This window comes from Callithrix jacchus, chromosome 4 (assembly GCF_049354715.1).
Source record: "Callithrix jacchus isolate 240 chromosome 4, calJac240_pri, whole genome shotgun sequence".
Taxonomy (NCBI): Eukaryota; Metazoa; Chordata; class Mammalia; order Primates; family Cebidae; genus Callithrix; species Callithrix jacchus.
The window spans coordinates 171245483-171262589 of NC_133505.1; the positions used below are offsets into that span (position 1 = coordinate 171245483).

The 17107-nt window shown below is 35.6% G+C and overlaps 1 long non-coding RNA gene across 1 annotated transcript in view; it reads left to right on the forward strand.

Moving 5' to 3' along the window:
* The window catches only part of LOC103792717 (uncharacterized), an 84530-nt gene that overhangs the window by 63880 nt on the left and 3543 nt on the right, over positions 1-17107 (forward strand). The window contains exon 6 of the long non-coding RNA XR_619598.6: positions 16663-16767. This is a non-coding gene — a long non-coding RNA (uncharacterized LOC103792717). The remainder of the gene's footprint in view (positions 1-16662; positions 16768-17107) is intronic.

Genomic DNA, 17107 nt, shown 5'->3' on the forward strand with positions numbered 1-17107 from the left:
TGTATCAGTTTTATATTTTCCTTTGAAGATAGATTTGCTGGACACAAAATTCGAAACTGACAGTGCGCTCTCCCAGCACTTTGAGGGTGTCAGCCATCTGTCCTTGCCTTCTATTGTTAGTGCTGAGAAGGCAGCCATTAGTGTAATTTTGGCTTACTTTTTAGGCAGGCTGATCTTCTCTTTGGCAGCTTTTATTATTTTGTGTTGTCTTCAGTGTTCTGTAATTTCGGTGAGACATGTCTAGATGAATATTTAATACATTCTGGCGGAGGCTCACTGAGTCTCTTCAATGTGCACATTGCTATTTTTCAACAAATCTGTAAAGTTTGAACCACATTTTCTAATTTGTTTCTCTTTGCAATTCTGTTTCTTCCTGAAGTTCTGATTGCACGTGTGCTGACCTTCTCACACTATCCTATGTGTCTCTTTGTTTTTCTTTAATATGGACTCTCTCTCTTCCATGTGAGTAATTTCCTAACACTGTTTGTATCATTCTTTGTATCTGTCACCAGCGTTCTCTTCTGTTGTGTTTATTTTGGTGTGTGGCCATTTCATTTCATTTGTAGAATTTGTGTTTGACTCATATTTAAATTTATTTTCACACATTATATTCTTTTTTCTTTATCATATTTTTAGTCAGTTTTATTTCTTTAGGTATCAAATGTACTTAATCTACACACTGTATTGATGGTTCTAGCATTCATAGTCATTGTGGGTTTCTGCTATTCCTTTTCTGATGTCTTAAAGCAATTGTAGACTCTTTCCATTTATATTTAAAGATTTGATATGGCATTTTCACTTCCTTGAACATTGTTAGTCAAAAACTGAGTGTTAAGAGTGCTTCCTCTGAATGGGTTTCCTCTTTCTCTCTCTGTCCTCCTCTCATGTACACACTCTCTTTCATTTATTTTTTTCTTCTTCTAGGAGCCAGGTGGAACTAACCAATCTAATATTGCCATAAACTAAATGTTCTACTTGGGTGTGAAGTCAAGATTTCTTCTATTTTATTCACTAACTATGCCACCTATCAGAGGTCCTTACTTGAAGGAAGGTTTCAGCAGTGAAATTTCTCACCCTACTCTGTGACTTGGATCTGCCTCCTGTCTCTCATATGCAGCTTTATAAATGTGTTCTAAGCCACCAGAAACTGGCATATATTCCTCGGGAAAATACTGACTTCAGTCTTCGATCACCCTGATTTATTTTTGTTTCTGGCCAGGATGTTATGTAAGAATCTCTACATCTTTGCTTAAATTTTAACTCACTAGGAATGAGTTCAATCTACTCTTCTTTGACATTTAACATGGTCTTGATATTTATGGAATAGAAATCATGTTTAGAAGAACGTATTTAACAGAAAAATGTTATATTTTATATAAATATTAATATACACACAACTATTGCAAGAGAAAATTATATTAACCTTGCTAGTTACTAGATATTTTATAATGACTTTAAATGCTTTAAACATGGACATGTGGAAGGTGTATTTTAAATTATATTACTGTACCCCTGGGCTTAGTAACATAGGGTATAACTAATAAACTGTACAAATATGAATATTTATATGCACACATAATCATACATATTTAAATATCGCGCTTCTCCTGATTGCCCAAACACCAAGTGAATTGAAATACTTTACGATCGTAAGAAACTTGCCTTTTTATGGAGACTGTAGTGAGAATTCATTACATTACTTGTGAAACACTCATGAGAAATCCTTTTTGTTAAGGTTTCACATCCATTCTAGTTACACATTTACCATGTTCAACCCAGAAACATAATTTCTTTGGAACAACATTCAAGAAGATGCCCCTGGGAAATACAAAAGGCAAGTGATAAAGTTTAAAGGATTGCTTTAGCAAGTTGTAGAAGTAAAAGCTTTATTCAATTGCTGAGCGTGTTTGGTGGAAGCTCCATTTTTATTTTTTAGTAGACACAGGTAGGATTTGCTTGTATTCTAAGTAAAATCTAGAGACAATTTGAATATAGAACAAAAGGGAGGTAATACAATAGCCACACTCCACATGTAGAATTGGTCTTAAGAGTTTCCTCTGAGAATTTCAGAGCATGACAGAGTTGAAAAATGCCTCTCTCCTGCCACACACAGCCCAGAAATCACTAAACTTTACTCTCAGCCATCACTCCCGTCACCACGTCACAGTTTCAATCCAAGAGAAGAAACCATTAGGATGGTAAACATTTATAACACAGAGAGAGGGAAAAAGGCGTTTTGGTTCTTGGGAGGAAGAGGACTAGTTTAGTGATAAGAAGATCTTTTTAAAAAAGCATTAAATCTGATCTGTGATTAAACCCAAGCTAGTACCTTTATCGAACTTATGTTTTCCTTTATTTGATATAATATGAATTCTGCATTTCATACACATTGAGACAGAGAGGGATTTTTTACAGTTTCTTTGGCTTCTTGGCTTTAGAACCTCCTTTGTGATTGAGGAATGGCATCTTAGGAAGCGAGCTTCACCTTCCCCTGTAGAAACTGAGAATGCCCAAGTTTCCCTTTCGCAGGCTATCCTGCAGGTAAGGCAGGCCATGCAATCCAGGATTCTCCAAGTAACCGCACATGCCGACTGTTTTTGTTTGTTTTTGTTTTTGCTTTTATTTTTTTTTTTGAGACCGAATCTCACTCTGTCTCCAAGGCTGGAGTACAATGGATGGGATCTCAGTTCACTGCAACCTCTGCCATTTTCACGCCTCTGTCTCCCAAGTAGCTGGGACTGCAGGGGCACACACCATGCCCAGCTAATTTTCTGTATTTTCAGTAGAGACAGGGTTTCAGTATGTTGGCCAGGCTGGTCTTGTTTCTCTCTATGCAGCTTCCAAATCTTTTTTGCTATAATTTCCTAGAGTCTCTATAAGTCATTCCATGTTGTCTTAGTACATTTCTCGTCAGGTTAAATAATTAATATTTTATTTCTCTTGCCTTCAATTAAGCATCTAATGTAAAAAGTTATCGGTGACATAGTTTACTTTGTTCTTTAATATTTGCATTTAAGAAAATAAATAATATCAACTTTTTTAACTACAAATAATTTGATTTTTGAGAATGATTATAACTTTAGCTAGCTTTTTTGAAGATAAAACAGCATATTAGGTGCTAGGCTACATGTTTTATGTGCAATGTCCTATATAGTATTTCACATGATCACACAATGCAGGTACTGTTATGATCTTTATTTTGCAGATGTAAAAATTGACCCAAAGATGGACTTAATAATTTGACGAAAGCTATGCAGTTAGCAGGTGGAATGGCTTTTCAATGGTTTTCCATTGTCAAACTTCAGATTCTGTTCAGATAAAGGCAGTGCTCAAAAAGACACTGCCTTGTCGTATGCAGTTTGGTGTTTTATGAAGTGTCTATTACATTTAAGGTATTATGGTTAGGGTTAAAAATACAAAAATATAATTAAGTGATATCCATATGCTTAATCCATCTTTCAGGCTAAAAGTAATGTAATTAAATAAAGATTACACATTATGCAATTTTCTACAAAAGTGGGATGTATGAACTGTATGGCAGTCCACATAAATGAACAATGATTTCTCCATACAGGTGTCAGAAAACGCCTCAGAGCACAGAAGACAGGAAGAGCTCCCTGTTGCATATATTGCGTCTTCTGTTGGGCACAATTTCATTGATGTTATCTGTAAGCAGAAAGGGTGAAACCTGATGACTCAGCCAACCCTCCAGATCCTGAGAGTCACCTGTGCTGCTGGAAGTAGGAAGTGTCACTCCCATTTCACTCCCCACAGCTGTGTTGTTGGGAATTGCTCAAGATTTTATTTTTGATGATCAACTTTGGGAGATAAAATGAAAACAAATGAGGCCAGGTATGGTGGCTTACGGCTGTAATCCTAGCATTTTGGGAGGCTAAGGTGGGTGGATTACCCGAGGACAGGAGTTCAAGACCAGCCTGGCCAATATGGTGAAACTCTGTCTCTATTAAAAAATACAAAAATTAGCCAGATGTGGTGGTAGGCACCCAAACCTAGCTACTTGGGAGGCTCAGACAGGAGAATGGCTTGAGTCCAGGAGGCAGAGGTTACAGTGAGCTGAGATTATGCCACTGCACTCCAGCCTGGACAACAGAGTGAGACCCCATTTCAGAGAAAAAAAAGGAACAAATACCAAATTGGTGAATATTTCAGTGCGGTATTAAGATAGAAAAAATAATGTGTGCACTTACACTATTTATTAACTACAGAATATTTTAATTTTATCTATAATTAAGTATTGTCTCTGTATCTATGAGAAAGCAATTTTGTCAATCAGGATCAAGTCTGAACTTCCAATGAAATAGTTGTACGAATAAGTAGTTCAAGAAGCAATAATTTCTCACTATCAGACATATATTAGATATAAAAACTTCGGTGGAGGTAAACCAGATAGATGTGACATTTGTTTCTTATTGCTGCTAAAATAGACTGCACAAATTTTGTGGCTTAAATTGATACACATTCATTATCCTACAGTTTTGGGTATCAGAAATTCAAAATGTGCCTCACAAGCTAAAATCAAGGTGTTGGTACCATTGAATTCCTTCTGGGAGCTCTGGGAGAGAATGCATTTCCTTGCTTATTTCAGCTTCTGGAGGCCACCCATATTCCTTGGACCTGGTCTCTTTTCTATATTGAAAGCCAACAACACTCTCCCAGCATCCTCTGCTTCCCTTATCACATCTCCTCAACACTCCCACTTTTTCAAGAAGAAGTCCCAGTCCAGCTCACCTCAAGTCACCATGCTGCCCAGCTCCTTTGTTTCCTGGCCACAGGCCAGGACACTTTCTGTTTGCCTGTTCTCCATGTACAGCTGGAAACTGGTCACAAGTCTTCCCTGCCTTCTGTTTCTAGAGATGAACTAACATTCAGTCTGTAGGGATACATTGGAGGTCTCAAAGGTATGGGAAAACATTCGCTGACTTTGTTTTCTCCTCATGAAGTATAATTATTATTATTGTTATTATTAGTATTTTGAATGCGTGAGACAGGAGGGATCCCGGAACTATTTGGTCTACATCTTTATTTCTAGACAGGTTTTATTGAAGTTTTATTGAAGTATGATTAGCATACCATACTGCACACTGACCGATTGCAATGTATGGTTCAATGACTTTTAGAAAATGTGTACAGTTATGCAACGTTCACACTGACTCAGCTTTAGAACACTCCCATCACCTCAAAAATGTCCTACTTGGCTATGCACTATGTATCTACCCTGCCACCCTCAGCCTCAGGCAACACAAAGTCTGCTTTGTGTGTCTATGGCTTATGTTCCTACTGTTTTACATAACGATAATATAATATGTAATCTTTGTGTCTCTCCTCTTCCATTGAGCATGTCTCTGAGCTTCATCCATGTTTTTGGCATATCAGTACTTTGTTCCTTTCTATTGGTGAGACATACCACATGACGTTCATTTATAGACCAGTTAAGGGCTAATTATATTGTTTCTACATTTTGTTTATGAAAACTAACACTGCAGCAAATATTTGTGGACAAATCTATTGTTTTCATTTCTTTTGTGTGAAATATTCCAGAGTAGAATTGCTAGCTCATATGGTAAGTGTATATTTAACTTTCTAAAGTTAAATAAACTTCCAAATGCTGCATCATTATATGTTCTCATCAGCAATGTATGAGGGTTCTAGTTGCTTCTCATACTTGCTACAATTTATTATTTTCATGGTTTTAGAAACAAAATTATAGTCATTGTATTGGTTGCAAAATGACATCTCATTATGACTGTATTTTACCTTCCCTAGTCTAGGAATAAAGAAAAATTCTTTAACGTTATAACATCCATTTAAAAAGCCAGGCAGCAAACGTCACACTCAATAGTGAAAGACTGAATGCTTTTCACTTAAAATTAGGAGCACACAAGCAAGCCCATTCTCATCAATCATCGTACTAAAATGTTAACCAGTGTAAGAAGGCACTAAAATAAATAAAAACAATGTAGATTGAAAAAAAGAATGATATTACCTTACTTGCAAATAATCATTTGTAGAAAAATACTAAGTTTTTTTATAAAAGCAAAACTCTTTAGAACTAATATAAGGTCAATGTACAAAGATCAATTGTTTATCTGTATCAATAATCTATTGAAAACCAAAATTTGAAACACAGTGACATTTAGAACGACTCCAAAAAAAAGTTATACATTTAACCAACATGTACAGAACCTGTATGTCAAAAACTAAAATGGTGAGAAAAACTTAAAAAAAAAAAAATCATCATGTTTAAAGATTAGAAAATGCAACAAAGTAAAGATGTCGATTCTCTCCATAAATAGTTAATGTATGCAGAGCTTAATATCTAGGTGCAGCAAACCACCACGGCACACATTTACCTATATAACAATCCTGCATGTTCTGCCTCTATGTCCTGGAATGTAAAATTAAATTAAATGTCAAAAAATTATTTTCATATCAGTCTATAAATTTAATCCGATTAGTATCAAAATTATGCCAGGAGCTTTTGTAAATATACACAAGCTGATTCTATAATTTATATAGAAAAGCAAAGGAAATAAAAGAGTTAAAAGCAATCTTGAAAAAGAACAATAAAGTTGAAGGAAGCACACGACCAAATTCTGGAGCTATAATACAGCTACCATAGTCAAGACAATGCCATATTGTTGGGGGTGTTGACACAGATCAACAGAACAGAATATACAGTGAATGAAAAACACATTTGGACTCAGTAAGGAATGAGCTTATTAGAAATAATTGTTTGGGGATGAGCTATTGTAATAGGGAGAACACTCATCTTAAAGTCAGCAAGCATCTTAAGGATTATAGAGCAGATTAAACAGATGAGAAGGAACTGGGTATGGGGAAGTGGAAAGAAAGTGCTCAGACAGTAGATGAGAGCATGTTTTAGTCTGATGTCAGTCTATTTTCTAAGGGGGTCCTGAAGGAAGACTGGTGTACTGGCTGAGGCTGGATGCGCCAAAGTTCAAGGGAACCTTAACTAAATTTTCTTAAGAAACATTTTGTTCCCGTTGATTGGTGGGGACATGAAGTTCAGCTCGTCACTGATAAGTAAAGAATAGGAATTTGGGGATTCCATGTCTAGCCGTGTTCTAGGTCAAACAAGTGGCATCCTTGATTCCACTGCAGTCACATTCGAAGGGTGGTTCTTTAGGGTGAGCCATATTGCAGAACACGGAATAGACGGATCCTTCGCGTTTGTTTTCCCGGGGTCAGGAATAGACGGATCCTTCGCGTTTGTTTTCCCGGGGTCAGGAATAGACGGATCCTTCGCGTTTGTTTTCCCGGGGTCAGGAATAGACGGATCCTTCGCGTTTGCTTTCCCAGGGTCAGGAATAGACGGATCCTTCGCGTTTGCTTTCCCAGGGTCAGGAATAGACGGATCCTTCGCGTTTGCTTTCCCAGGGTCAGGAATAGACGGATCCTTCGCGTTTGCTTTCCCAGGGTCAGGAATAGACGGATCCTTCGCGTTTGCTTTCCCAGGGTCAGGAATAGACGGATCCTTCGCGTTTGTTTTCCAGGGTCAGGAATAGACGGATCCTTCATCTTTGTTTTCCCAGGGTCACAGGGCTCAGGTAAAATTCAACATTGTTAAGAACTTAGAAATATGTGAACACAAACACATCCAACTGATTTTTCAACAATTTTCAGAAGCAATTCATTGGAGAAAGTCTCATCTTTTAAACAAATGCTGTTGGAACAAATGGACATCCACAGGCAAAATCTAAACAAGTAAATTTAAAAACTCATTGAGCCTCAGAGTTTATTTAAAAATTAAATTATGGATTCAAATTTAAAATATGTAACTAACTTCCAAAAACAATGGAGAAAGTTATTGTGACCTAATATTAGACAGAGTTCTTAGACACGAAACCAAGAACACCATCATTAAAAACAGAAATGAAACATGGAACTTCACCAGAATTAGAGCGTTTTGCTCCAGGAAGGACCTTGTTAAGAACATAAAAAGGTAAGCCACAGACAGGGAAAAACATCAGCAAATCACACACCTGACAAAGTATTTGCTTTGGAAATATAGAAAGTGCTGTTTAAATGTAACAGTAAGAAAACAATTTAGCTAGAACATGAACAGAAGACTTGAGAGACATTTCACCCATCCAAGAGGATATACAATAGCAAATATCCCCATGAAATGATATTAGCACCATTGCTCATTAGGGAAGTGTAAATTAAAATTACAATGAGATGCCAGTACACTCTTATACAAATGGCTAAAATTTAAAAAGAAATTACATGCTGTCAATACCAAATTCTGGTAAGAATGTGGAAAATCTGGATCTCAGCACATTGCTTGCAAGACTATAAAATGGTTATAGCCATTTTGGAGAACAGGCTTGGTAGTTAAATATACACTATATAAATATACACTATAGAACCCAGAAATTATATTCTTAGGTATTTATAATAGAGAAATGAAAACATCTTCACACAAAAAGCTGGAATGCAGAGCTAAGCAAGATATCGTCTGCCCACATGACAATATAGAGTTACCATATGACTCAACAACTGAGTAGCACACAAAAGCATTACACAATTAATTGTTCATAGTACTGTTACTCATGATAGTAAAATCACAGAAACAACACAATTTTTATGAAATAATAAATACATAAATACAAGTAGTATATTCACAAAATAGTATTCAGCAATAAAAATAATGGAATTCTGAACATGCTAAAATGTAAATGAACTTTAACAGCATTCTGTTAAGAGAAAGAAGTCAGTCATCACAGACCACCTGCATGATTTTATTCATTTGAAATATCTAGAGTAAAAATTCCACAGAGACAGACATAAAGTACATTCTTTTTTTTTTTTTTTTTTTTTTTTTTGATAAAGACAGGGTCTTGCTGTGTTGACCAGGCTAGTTTCCAAGTCCTGGGCTCATGGAATCCTCCTGCCTTGGCCTCCCAAACTGCTGAGATTACAGGCATGAGCCACCATACCTAGCTGGAAAGTAGACACTTGATTGTCTACTGCTATGTTGGTTTTAGGTCAGGTAAATGAGTCTGACTGGTAATAGGTATGGAGTTTCTTTTGGAGTGAAGAAATGTTTTAAAATTAGATTGTGGTGATGGCTGCACAACTCTGTGAATATATCAAAATCTATTGAGTTGTTTTTTCTAAAGGGATGAATTTCATGATCTGAATTATATCTCAGTTAACCTGTTAAAATAGCATTCTTCATCATTTAGTATTTATAAAATTTTTCGAATGTCAAAATTACAATAATGAAGACAATTCCATAATTGCCAAGGTTTAAGTTTGGGATTAGGTGTGCCCATATGTTGGTGTTATACCAATGTCAAATTTCTGGTTCTGATGATGTACTGTGGTTTAGGAAGATGTTATCTCTGAGAAGCTGGATGAAGGGTATGTGTGAACACTACTATTTTTGCCACGTTTTTTAAATCTAAACTATATCAATTTTAAAGTTTAAAAAATCTAGCTACTGAGAAAATGAATTTTATTTTTGAGAAAAAAAACTTTCTGACACATTTTGAGCCAATATTGCTTTAGGTCAACATCCAGTCGAGTGGCAATGTTGCTGATATTTCAGTTTGTTGGATACTTCTCTTTTATAACTTAAGTCTTACGGTTTGTTCAGTTATGTCCACAAATTGATCGTTTGAGCTTTGAAGTGTTCTTCTTCTGAGAACATTACTTTCAACCTTTAAAGAGATGTTCAGTTAGAAATACTTCAGGTTTAAGGACCAAATGCAATACATTTAGCCTTATCATCGTCCAGCTATTAAAAAAAAGAAAATATATGACTTCATAATACTAACCTCTGAAAAAGGAGAAACTAAGCAGTATAAGCAGCAATGCATTAGAAACTGACCCAACTATTTGTTTCTTTTATTGTGTCTCTAGCATAATTTTTAAACAACAACAAGGGTTGGCTGTGTGATTTATTGATCAGTCTTATCAGTCTTTCACTAAATCTGTGAGATCATGTGAGTTTTGAAGAAAAAAAAAGAAAAAAAGCTCAAAAAATAATACCTGCTGGGCCTGCCAATACAAGAGTATTTTTGACAATTACAAGACAAAACAACCATATTGTAGGAAAGGCTTTGAGAGAATCAAGTGAACCGTATTGACAAGATACCATGGCAGCATCTGTTGGGTTGTTTCAGATGGATGCTCTCCTTTCCTTGTCAGTCTGCTAATATGTGATGAATTTCATGGACTGTCTTTGTTTCTCACAGCACTCTGGAAGCAGGAGATGTTACCTTGAGTGAAATCACTGCTATATATTCTATAAAATACCTCCATAAGAAATATAGATACTCTCAAAGATGTGACAGTAGCAATTTCCAAATTTTACTCCAAATTGTCAGTCAAAAGAAATTGCCATTACTGTTATACAAGCTTTACAAAACATTTGGCAGTAATTTTTTTACTATACATATGTATATTATTGGAATAGTGACTTTTTAAAATGGGTATTCATATGGAAAAACCCTTATCCCTGCTCCAAAGAGAGGAAAACTGCTTAAAATCCTAGTATTTTTCAAGTGTGATTCAGTAACTAGTAACTCACTGTCTCAGGGAGATTGACCTTGAGTAAGTAATTAGTCACTCCCTGTCTCAGGGAGAATGACAAGAAGGTCAGTCCTTAACGAATCTGACCTTCATTAGATAGGGAAGCAACAGCTACTGAAATACTGGACTCCCCTTTACAGAATGGTCATAGATCAGAATAACATTCAATATTATAATGTCTTATTTTTTCTTTTGGAATGCATTAAATATCATTCTATGACATTCCTCACTGAAAACATTAATTACATTTTACATATTTATCAAAATGCTTTTGTAGTAGAAAAAATAAAAAATTATAGCTACTCAGTAGGGGACAAGTTATATTAATTATGTTATGCTTGTAATATTGCATTGCCACAAAAGTGAGTTACATATGCATGTGCTCATACAAGAAATTGTAAAGTATAATTTGTTAAAAACAGATGAATTATTAGCATCGTTTTTTATAAATAAATAAGAATAAACATATACATGTTTTATTTTTTTCAGTAAGATTCATAAAAAAATAAAAATGGCTGTTATGTTATCAAAACCCTAGGGTTTCAGTCTAGGTCCTATTGCTCACCACACAGAAAGCAAATCACTGAGACAACAAGTATTACCAAGGAAGAAGGCTTTAATCAGGTGCTGTAGCCAAGAAGATGGGAGCTCTATCTCAAATCCATTTCCCTGACCAACTATTATAAAATTAGGGCTTTAGATAGCAGGGAAGAAATGTAACTGTATGTGGGAAAACAGGAATTAGAGATAGTTAAGGAAGAGTAGTTGGTAAATAGGCAATCATGAGGGTAATGGGTCTGGCATTTCACTGTTCAGATGCTGTGACCTGATGCATTTCAGCTCCTTGAAGCTCTCTGTGAGACCTGATGGTTGGTTTCCTGAGAAAGAAACTCAGATAAGACAAATGTAACTTTCTCAATTTTAAGACTGAGAAGATCAACTTGTATGTTTATTGAAATAAAACATTAACATCACTTCCACAGGGTATTTGGGCGAACTCCAGTCACCTCTAGTGAGATAAACTGAAGGCTGTAGTGAGGATAGATTCTTTTACTTTTTATGTATTTTCTTCTTAAATGGTTCAAATGTTTTAACTATATGTGAATAGTTATCTTTCTTACTATTCATTTGAAGGAGGAAGACCAAAAACTGCTTTTTCTTTTAATTCATTACATTGTGTTTCTTAAAAATGAAAGGAACAACAATAATAGAGACCCACATACTTGTGTCCTTCATAGATTTGGGGGCTTTGGTTTGTCTGGTTCACTCGTCCAGCACTTGTGTGTGGCCATGTAAGGAACTCAATAAATGTTCATTTAATGAATAAATGACAAATGCTAATAAACATTTATTATACCATTAAAGTTAAAATAATAAAACTATTTAAATATAAAATAAAATGGGTTGTATGATACTTTTAGCATGTTCTTATTTTCTCCCAAGCATTCACTTTGCCTGATGAGAAGAGATGAAATACCAATAGTAGAGTGTTTCTGATGATCAAGTCATTATGAAGGTGTAAAAAGAAAGCAGATAATTTACTCATTTATTAACTATTTATGAAGGCTTAATATGAATTAGATGGAAGAGAACAGTAAGCATGCACATGTGTAGATAAAATTTAAATTATATGAACATAATCACAAATAGGAATTGGTATAAAAAGTTGTTAAAGCATAAGAATTTATATGAATTGGCCTTTCCATGAAAGTATCACTGGTTATATTACACACAGGCCAAAACTCAGTGATTGGGAGAAATTAAAAGGTGGAGAAAATTTTTCAAAGCAGAGACAATTTTGACAGGATAACACAAGGCATTAAAGATCTTATCAGCCATGAACCCTGAGAAAGCATGTATGGCTCACAGAAGCGTATAGGAGAGTACGACCACAGAGATTATAGGGGCCCATCTCAGAACTGAGCTGTAGTACATTTGGCAGAATTTATCCTTTACTCTAAGAGCTATCAGAAACCACTGAAAAGTTTTAAGAAAATGGCTAGTTGATGAAGTGTATTTCCTGTGTCTGTTAATACTAGTGTGTGTTTTCCCTTTTCTCTAGACTGTTAATATAATGAACTACATTAACTGATTTTTAAAAGTTGAACAAGTTCTGAATTTTGGAAGAAATCTGATTTGTTAGTAATACATTATTATTTCAATAGATGGATGGAAAGATAGATTTATACATTCATAACAGGATTGTATTTGCTAACATTTTGCTGAAGTGTGATGTATCTGTGTTCATGTGCGATGTTCTGAAGTTGTCTTCTTTGTACTATCTTTTTCTATTTTCAGCATCAAAGTAAAGCTGGTGTCATAAAATGACTTGAGAAGTGTCCATCTTCTACTTCTGAATGAATTTGCTTCAGATTATTGTTATTTTTTCATTATTCAGTAGAATTAAATCACCTGGGTATTAATGGGGTTATTGGTGAATTGTTCTTTGTCAATATGTAGTTGTCAAGAAATTAGTCCATTTTATCCAACTGGTCAAATTTATGTACACATAGTTCTTTGTAGTACCATAATTCTAATACCTCTGTGGTCTCTAGAGGTATCCTCTCTACACAGTTCCTAATGTTAGCAATTTGTGTCTGATCTCTTGATTTCTTTGTCAGTCTTGTAAAAAATTTATTGTTTTGATTGTTTCAAAAATGTAGCTTTGGTTTTATTGATTTTTAAAATTTTTTTCCTTTTTTTTTTAGAGACAGGGTTGCACCATATTGGCCAGGATGGTCTCAATCTCTTGACCTTGTGATCCACCCGCCTTGGCCTCCCTAAGTGCTGGGATTACAGGCATGAGCTACCACACCCAGCTGGCTTTTATTGATTTTTTAAAATTGTTTTTCTGTTTTGAATTTCATTAATTTCTGCATTAATCTTAATTATTTCCTTCCTTCTACTTGTTTTGTGTTTATTTTCTTATATCCTTTCTGGTTTCTTGAAGTGAGAGTTTTGGTTACTCCTTTGAGTTTTTTCGGTTATGTTGTTATTTCTTTTTCTTTTTTCTTTTTTTTTTATTGCATTTTAGGTTTTTGGGTACATGTGAAGAACATGCAAGATTGTTGCACAGGTACACACATGGCAGTGAGATTTGTTGCCTTCCTCCTCATCACCTATATCTGGCATTTCTTCCCATGCTATCTCTCCCCAACTCCCCATCCCCTATTGTCCCTCCCCTGTTTCCCCTCAACAGACCCCAGTGTATGATGCTCCCCTCCCTGTGTCCATGCGCTCTCACTGTTCAACATCCACCTATGAGTGAGAACATGCGGTGTTTGATTTTCTGTTCTTGTGTCAGTTTGCTGAGAATGACGGCCTCCAGATTCATCCATGTCCCTACAAAGGACACAAACTCATCGTTTTTTATGGCTGCATGTTTCAGTTATGTTTCAAATAATTTTTTAAAAATAAGGAAATATATCTTTCTTATTACTCTAGTGTTTACTTTACCTGATGAGAAGAGATAAAATACCATTAATAAAATGCTTCGGATGCTCAGGTTATTATGAATGAATGAATGCTACACTATTTTCAGCATTCTTCATTCCATTCATTCATATGATCAGTATCTCTACCTGGAATCCTTTCCCTCTGACTGAAGGACTTTAATTCTTCTTTTTCTGCTGGACCATCAGAAGTGAATTTGTTCAGCTTTCATAGATTCCAAAAATATTTATTTTACCTTAAATTTTTAAAATATTACTGAATATAGAATTCTGATAATTTTTCCTTCGATTACTGTAAATGTGCAACTCCATGGACTGACAGCTAGCGCATTTTAATGAGAAGTCTCCTATGCTGTTTTCATTTTGCCCTTTATACATAAGGCAACTTTTGGGGCAGCTTCTTCTTAAGATTCTTTCCCACTAATTTGAAACAATTTGATTATGATCAGCCTTGTTCTGTTATTAATGTTTCTTCTTCTTTTGGTTCATACAAATTTTTAGGCCTATATATGTAGGCTTTTACTGAATTTGAAAAACAGTGGTCATATTTGTTCAAATATTTCTTAAGGATTTCAGTTATAAATATTGTTAGCCTCTTGATGTTGTCCAGCCCCCTGATTCTCTGCTCATGTTTTCTTCCATCATTAATCCTACTGGATTTCCTTTTGGATAGTCTTGACTGTTAGATCTTCAAGTTCGTTTGTCCTGCTTTTTTGCAATGCTGATATGCTGTTAATCTCACTCAATACATTTTTATGGCAGACATTGTATATTTCATCTCCATAATTTTCATTTGAGTATTTTTGCATTTCATATCCATCCTCAAAATGCTCAGATATTCCTCTACTTTTTCAACCTATGGAACATATTCAAAATAGCTTCTTTAATATCCTTGTCTAATAATTCCACTTCCTGCAGTCTGTTTCTACTGAATGATTACTCTCATCACTAAGGGTCATTTTCCTTGCTTCATTTCATGCCTCGTAATTTTTTATTAGATTCTTAACATTGGAATCTTGTCGGGTGATTTTTTTCCCCCTTATATCTTTGACTATATTTCAGCTATTTTCTAAGATTCAATTAAGTTTCTTTGAATCGGTCAATTATTTCTAGGCTTGTTTTTAAACATGCTTAGCTGGGAAAAGAGAAGCCCTTAATCTAGAGAGAACTTGACCAGAGTACTAAGGTCATACCCTTCTGAGAACTCTCCTTAAGTGCCATTCCGTGTGTTAGTGGGTCTTCTCACTCTGTCTAGGGGGACACGCTACTATTCTTAGCCCAGAGTCAGCTCCTGGGATAGTTCTGCTTGCCTGATATCTTTTCCCAGTTATAAGTACTGTTCTGTATTCTGCTGAACTCTTAAGGCGACTCATCCTTAAAACTCCAAAGTTTTCATGATAGCTACCTCTTTGCTAATATTTTACATTGTGTTTGTAGCTGCCTGACTTTCCTATATAAATAAATTCTGCCTTATCAGCCTAAAAATTCTGCCTTCTCAACTTAGAGAGGCAACCAGGCACTGTAGGGGTTCCCTGTACTGCAGCCTGCAATTCTCTTGAGGTTGTAAGCTGAGTCAGCCACAGGGTTCACTTCACTCATTGTCTGGTGTCAGGTATCATTGTCTTGTGTGGTTTGTTTCCGGTACTGAAAACCAGTGTTTAATACATTTTGTTTGGTATTCTGCTTGTTCAAGACAAGAGTTTAAATCTAATTCCTGATATTCTATTATTTTCAGAAACAAAAATTCTATGGCATTTTACTATTTTTACCATTGTCATTTAATTATATGTTTTCTATGATAAAAGAATCAGAGCGTTATCTTCTTAGTTTCCTAAACTTCCTTTATTGCCTATACATCTTTCCGAGGATTCAGAATCATTCTGTCATAAACCTATTCTTGACCCAATACCCCTTCATCCCAACAAAGACACCTTCCCCATAGGATGCCAATGAATGGCTGTAACACTGGAAATATGCTGGCTTTCATGGTGTCAGACAAAGACCAGTCAGAACTCAGTGAGTCCATGTGCCTCTAGCTACTCATTGTCTCCCTTACATTTCCGTCATGCTACCCAACTCTTATCCCTTGAAATGACCAAATAACCAGGCTTCCACGTTAGTTATGTATTCTTTATCACATTATCAAGGTTAAGCATATAAGTTCCATTGCTCACAACTTAACAAAAAAGGAAAAATAAAGAAAGTAAACTGGAGATAACACCTGTCATAAATAAAAATTGGAATGGGCTGGGACAGTACCGAGAAAAGCTTTATAGCAATTTGACAGAGAAAACCTTCCTGGCTCACTCATATTTGTGACACAGATGAGTGATGTGATTATTCCCAGCTCCTGGCATAAAAACTTTACTGCACCCCACAGGATCAGACACAATGTTTATTTCTTTCTCTGAGTCCATTAACATACACTTCTTTTTCATAGAAAAACATCCAGCTTGAGTCATCTTTTTCAAGGTTGGTTCTTTATGTGACCTTAACGATTACACCACCAAGTATGATGGCTGTAACAGAGAGCCAAGGCACACGCGGCTTTCAGCAGAGGTCAAAAAGACACAGGGCATGAAGAGAAAATGGAACGAAAGAGAGGTATTAATATTTGCTTCTCTTAAAGGAACCAAGCACGTCTGGGTGGCGTTTGGAAGAGGCATACAGGGACATAGAGGCATGGTTTCCCACCGACTGAGATGAAGCTTCTCTTCCTAACATCCTTCCACAGGTGCGGTAATCTTGGCGAGCTCTTCTATGCATGTCTCAGTGCTGTGTACACAAAGTGGGAAGCATACGAAAGAAACACTGCATCTGTCCCCTGACGGTCTTCCTAAAACAGCACTTTAACTTATCTCTCCATGACCTGAATTTCAGTGCTGAAAATGTCCCGAGGAAAAAGTGTGTGAAAACAATTGCTCCTTCAAACTTTAACCCACTACACCACAAATATAGTTGGAAATGTATTTTTCCAGCAATTAACATATATCATTGGGGCAGGAAAACTCAAGGAAAAATTAATTCTATCTTTCTTTTTTAAACAAAGAAAGAAAGAAAAAACTGAATTAACG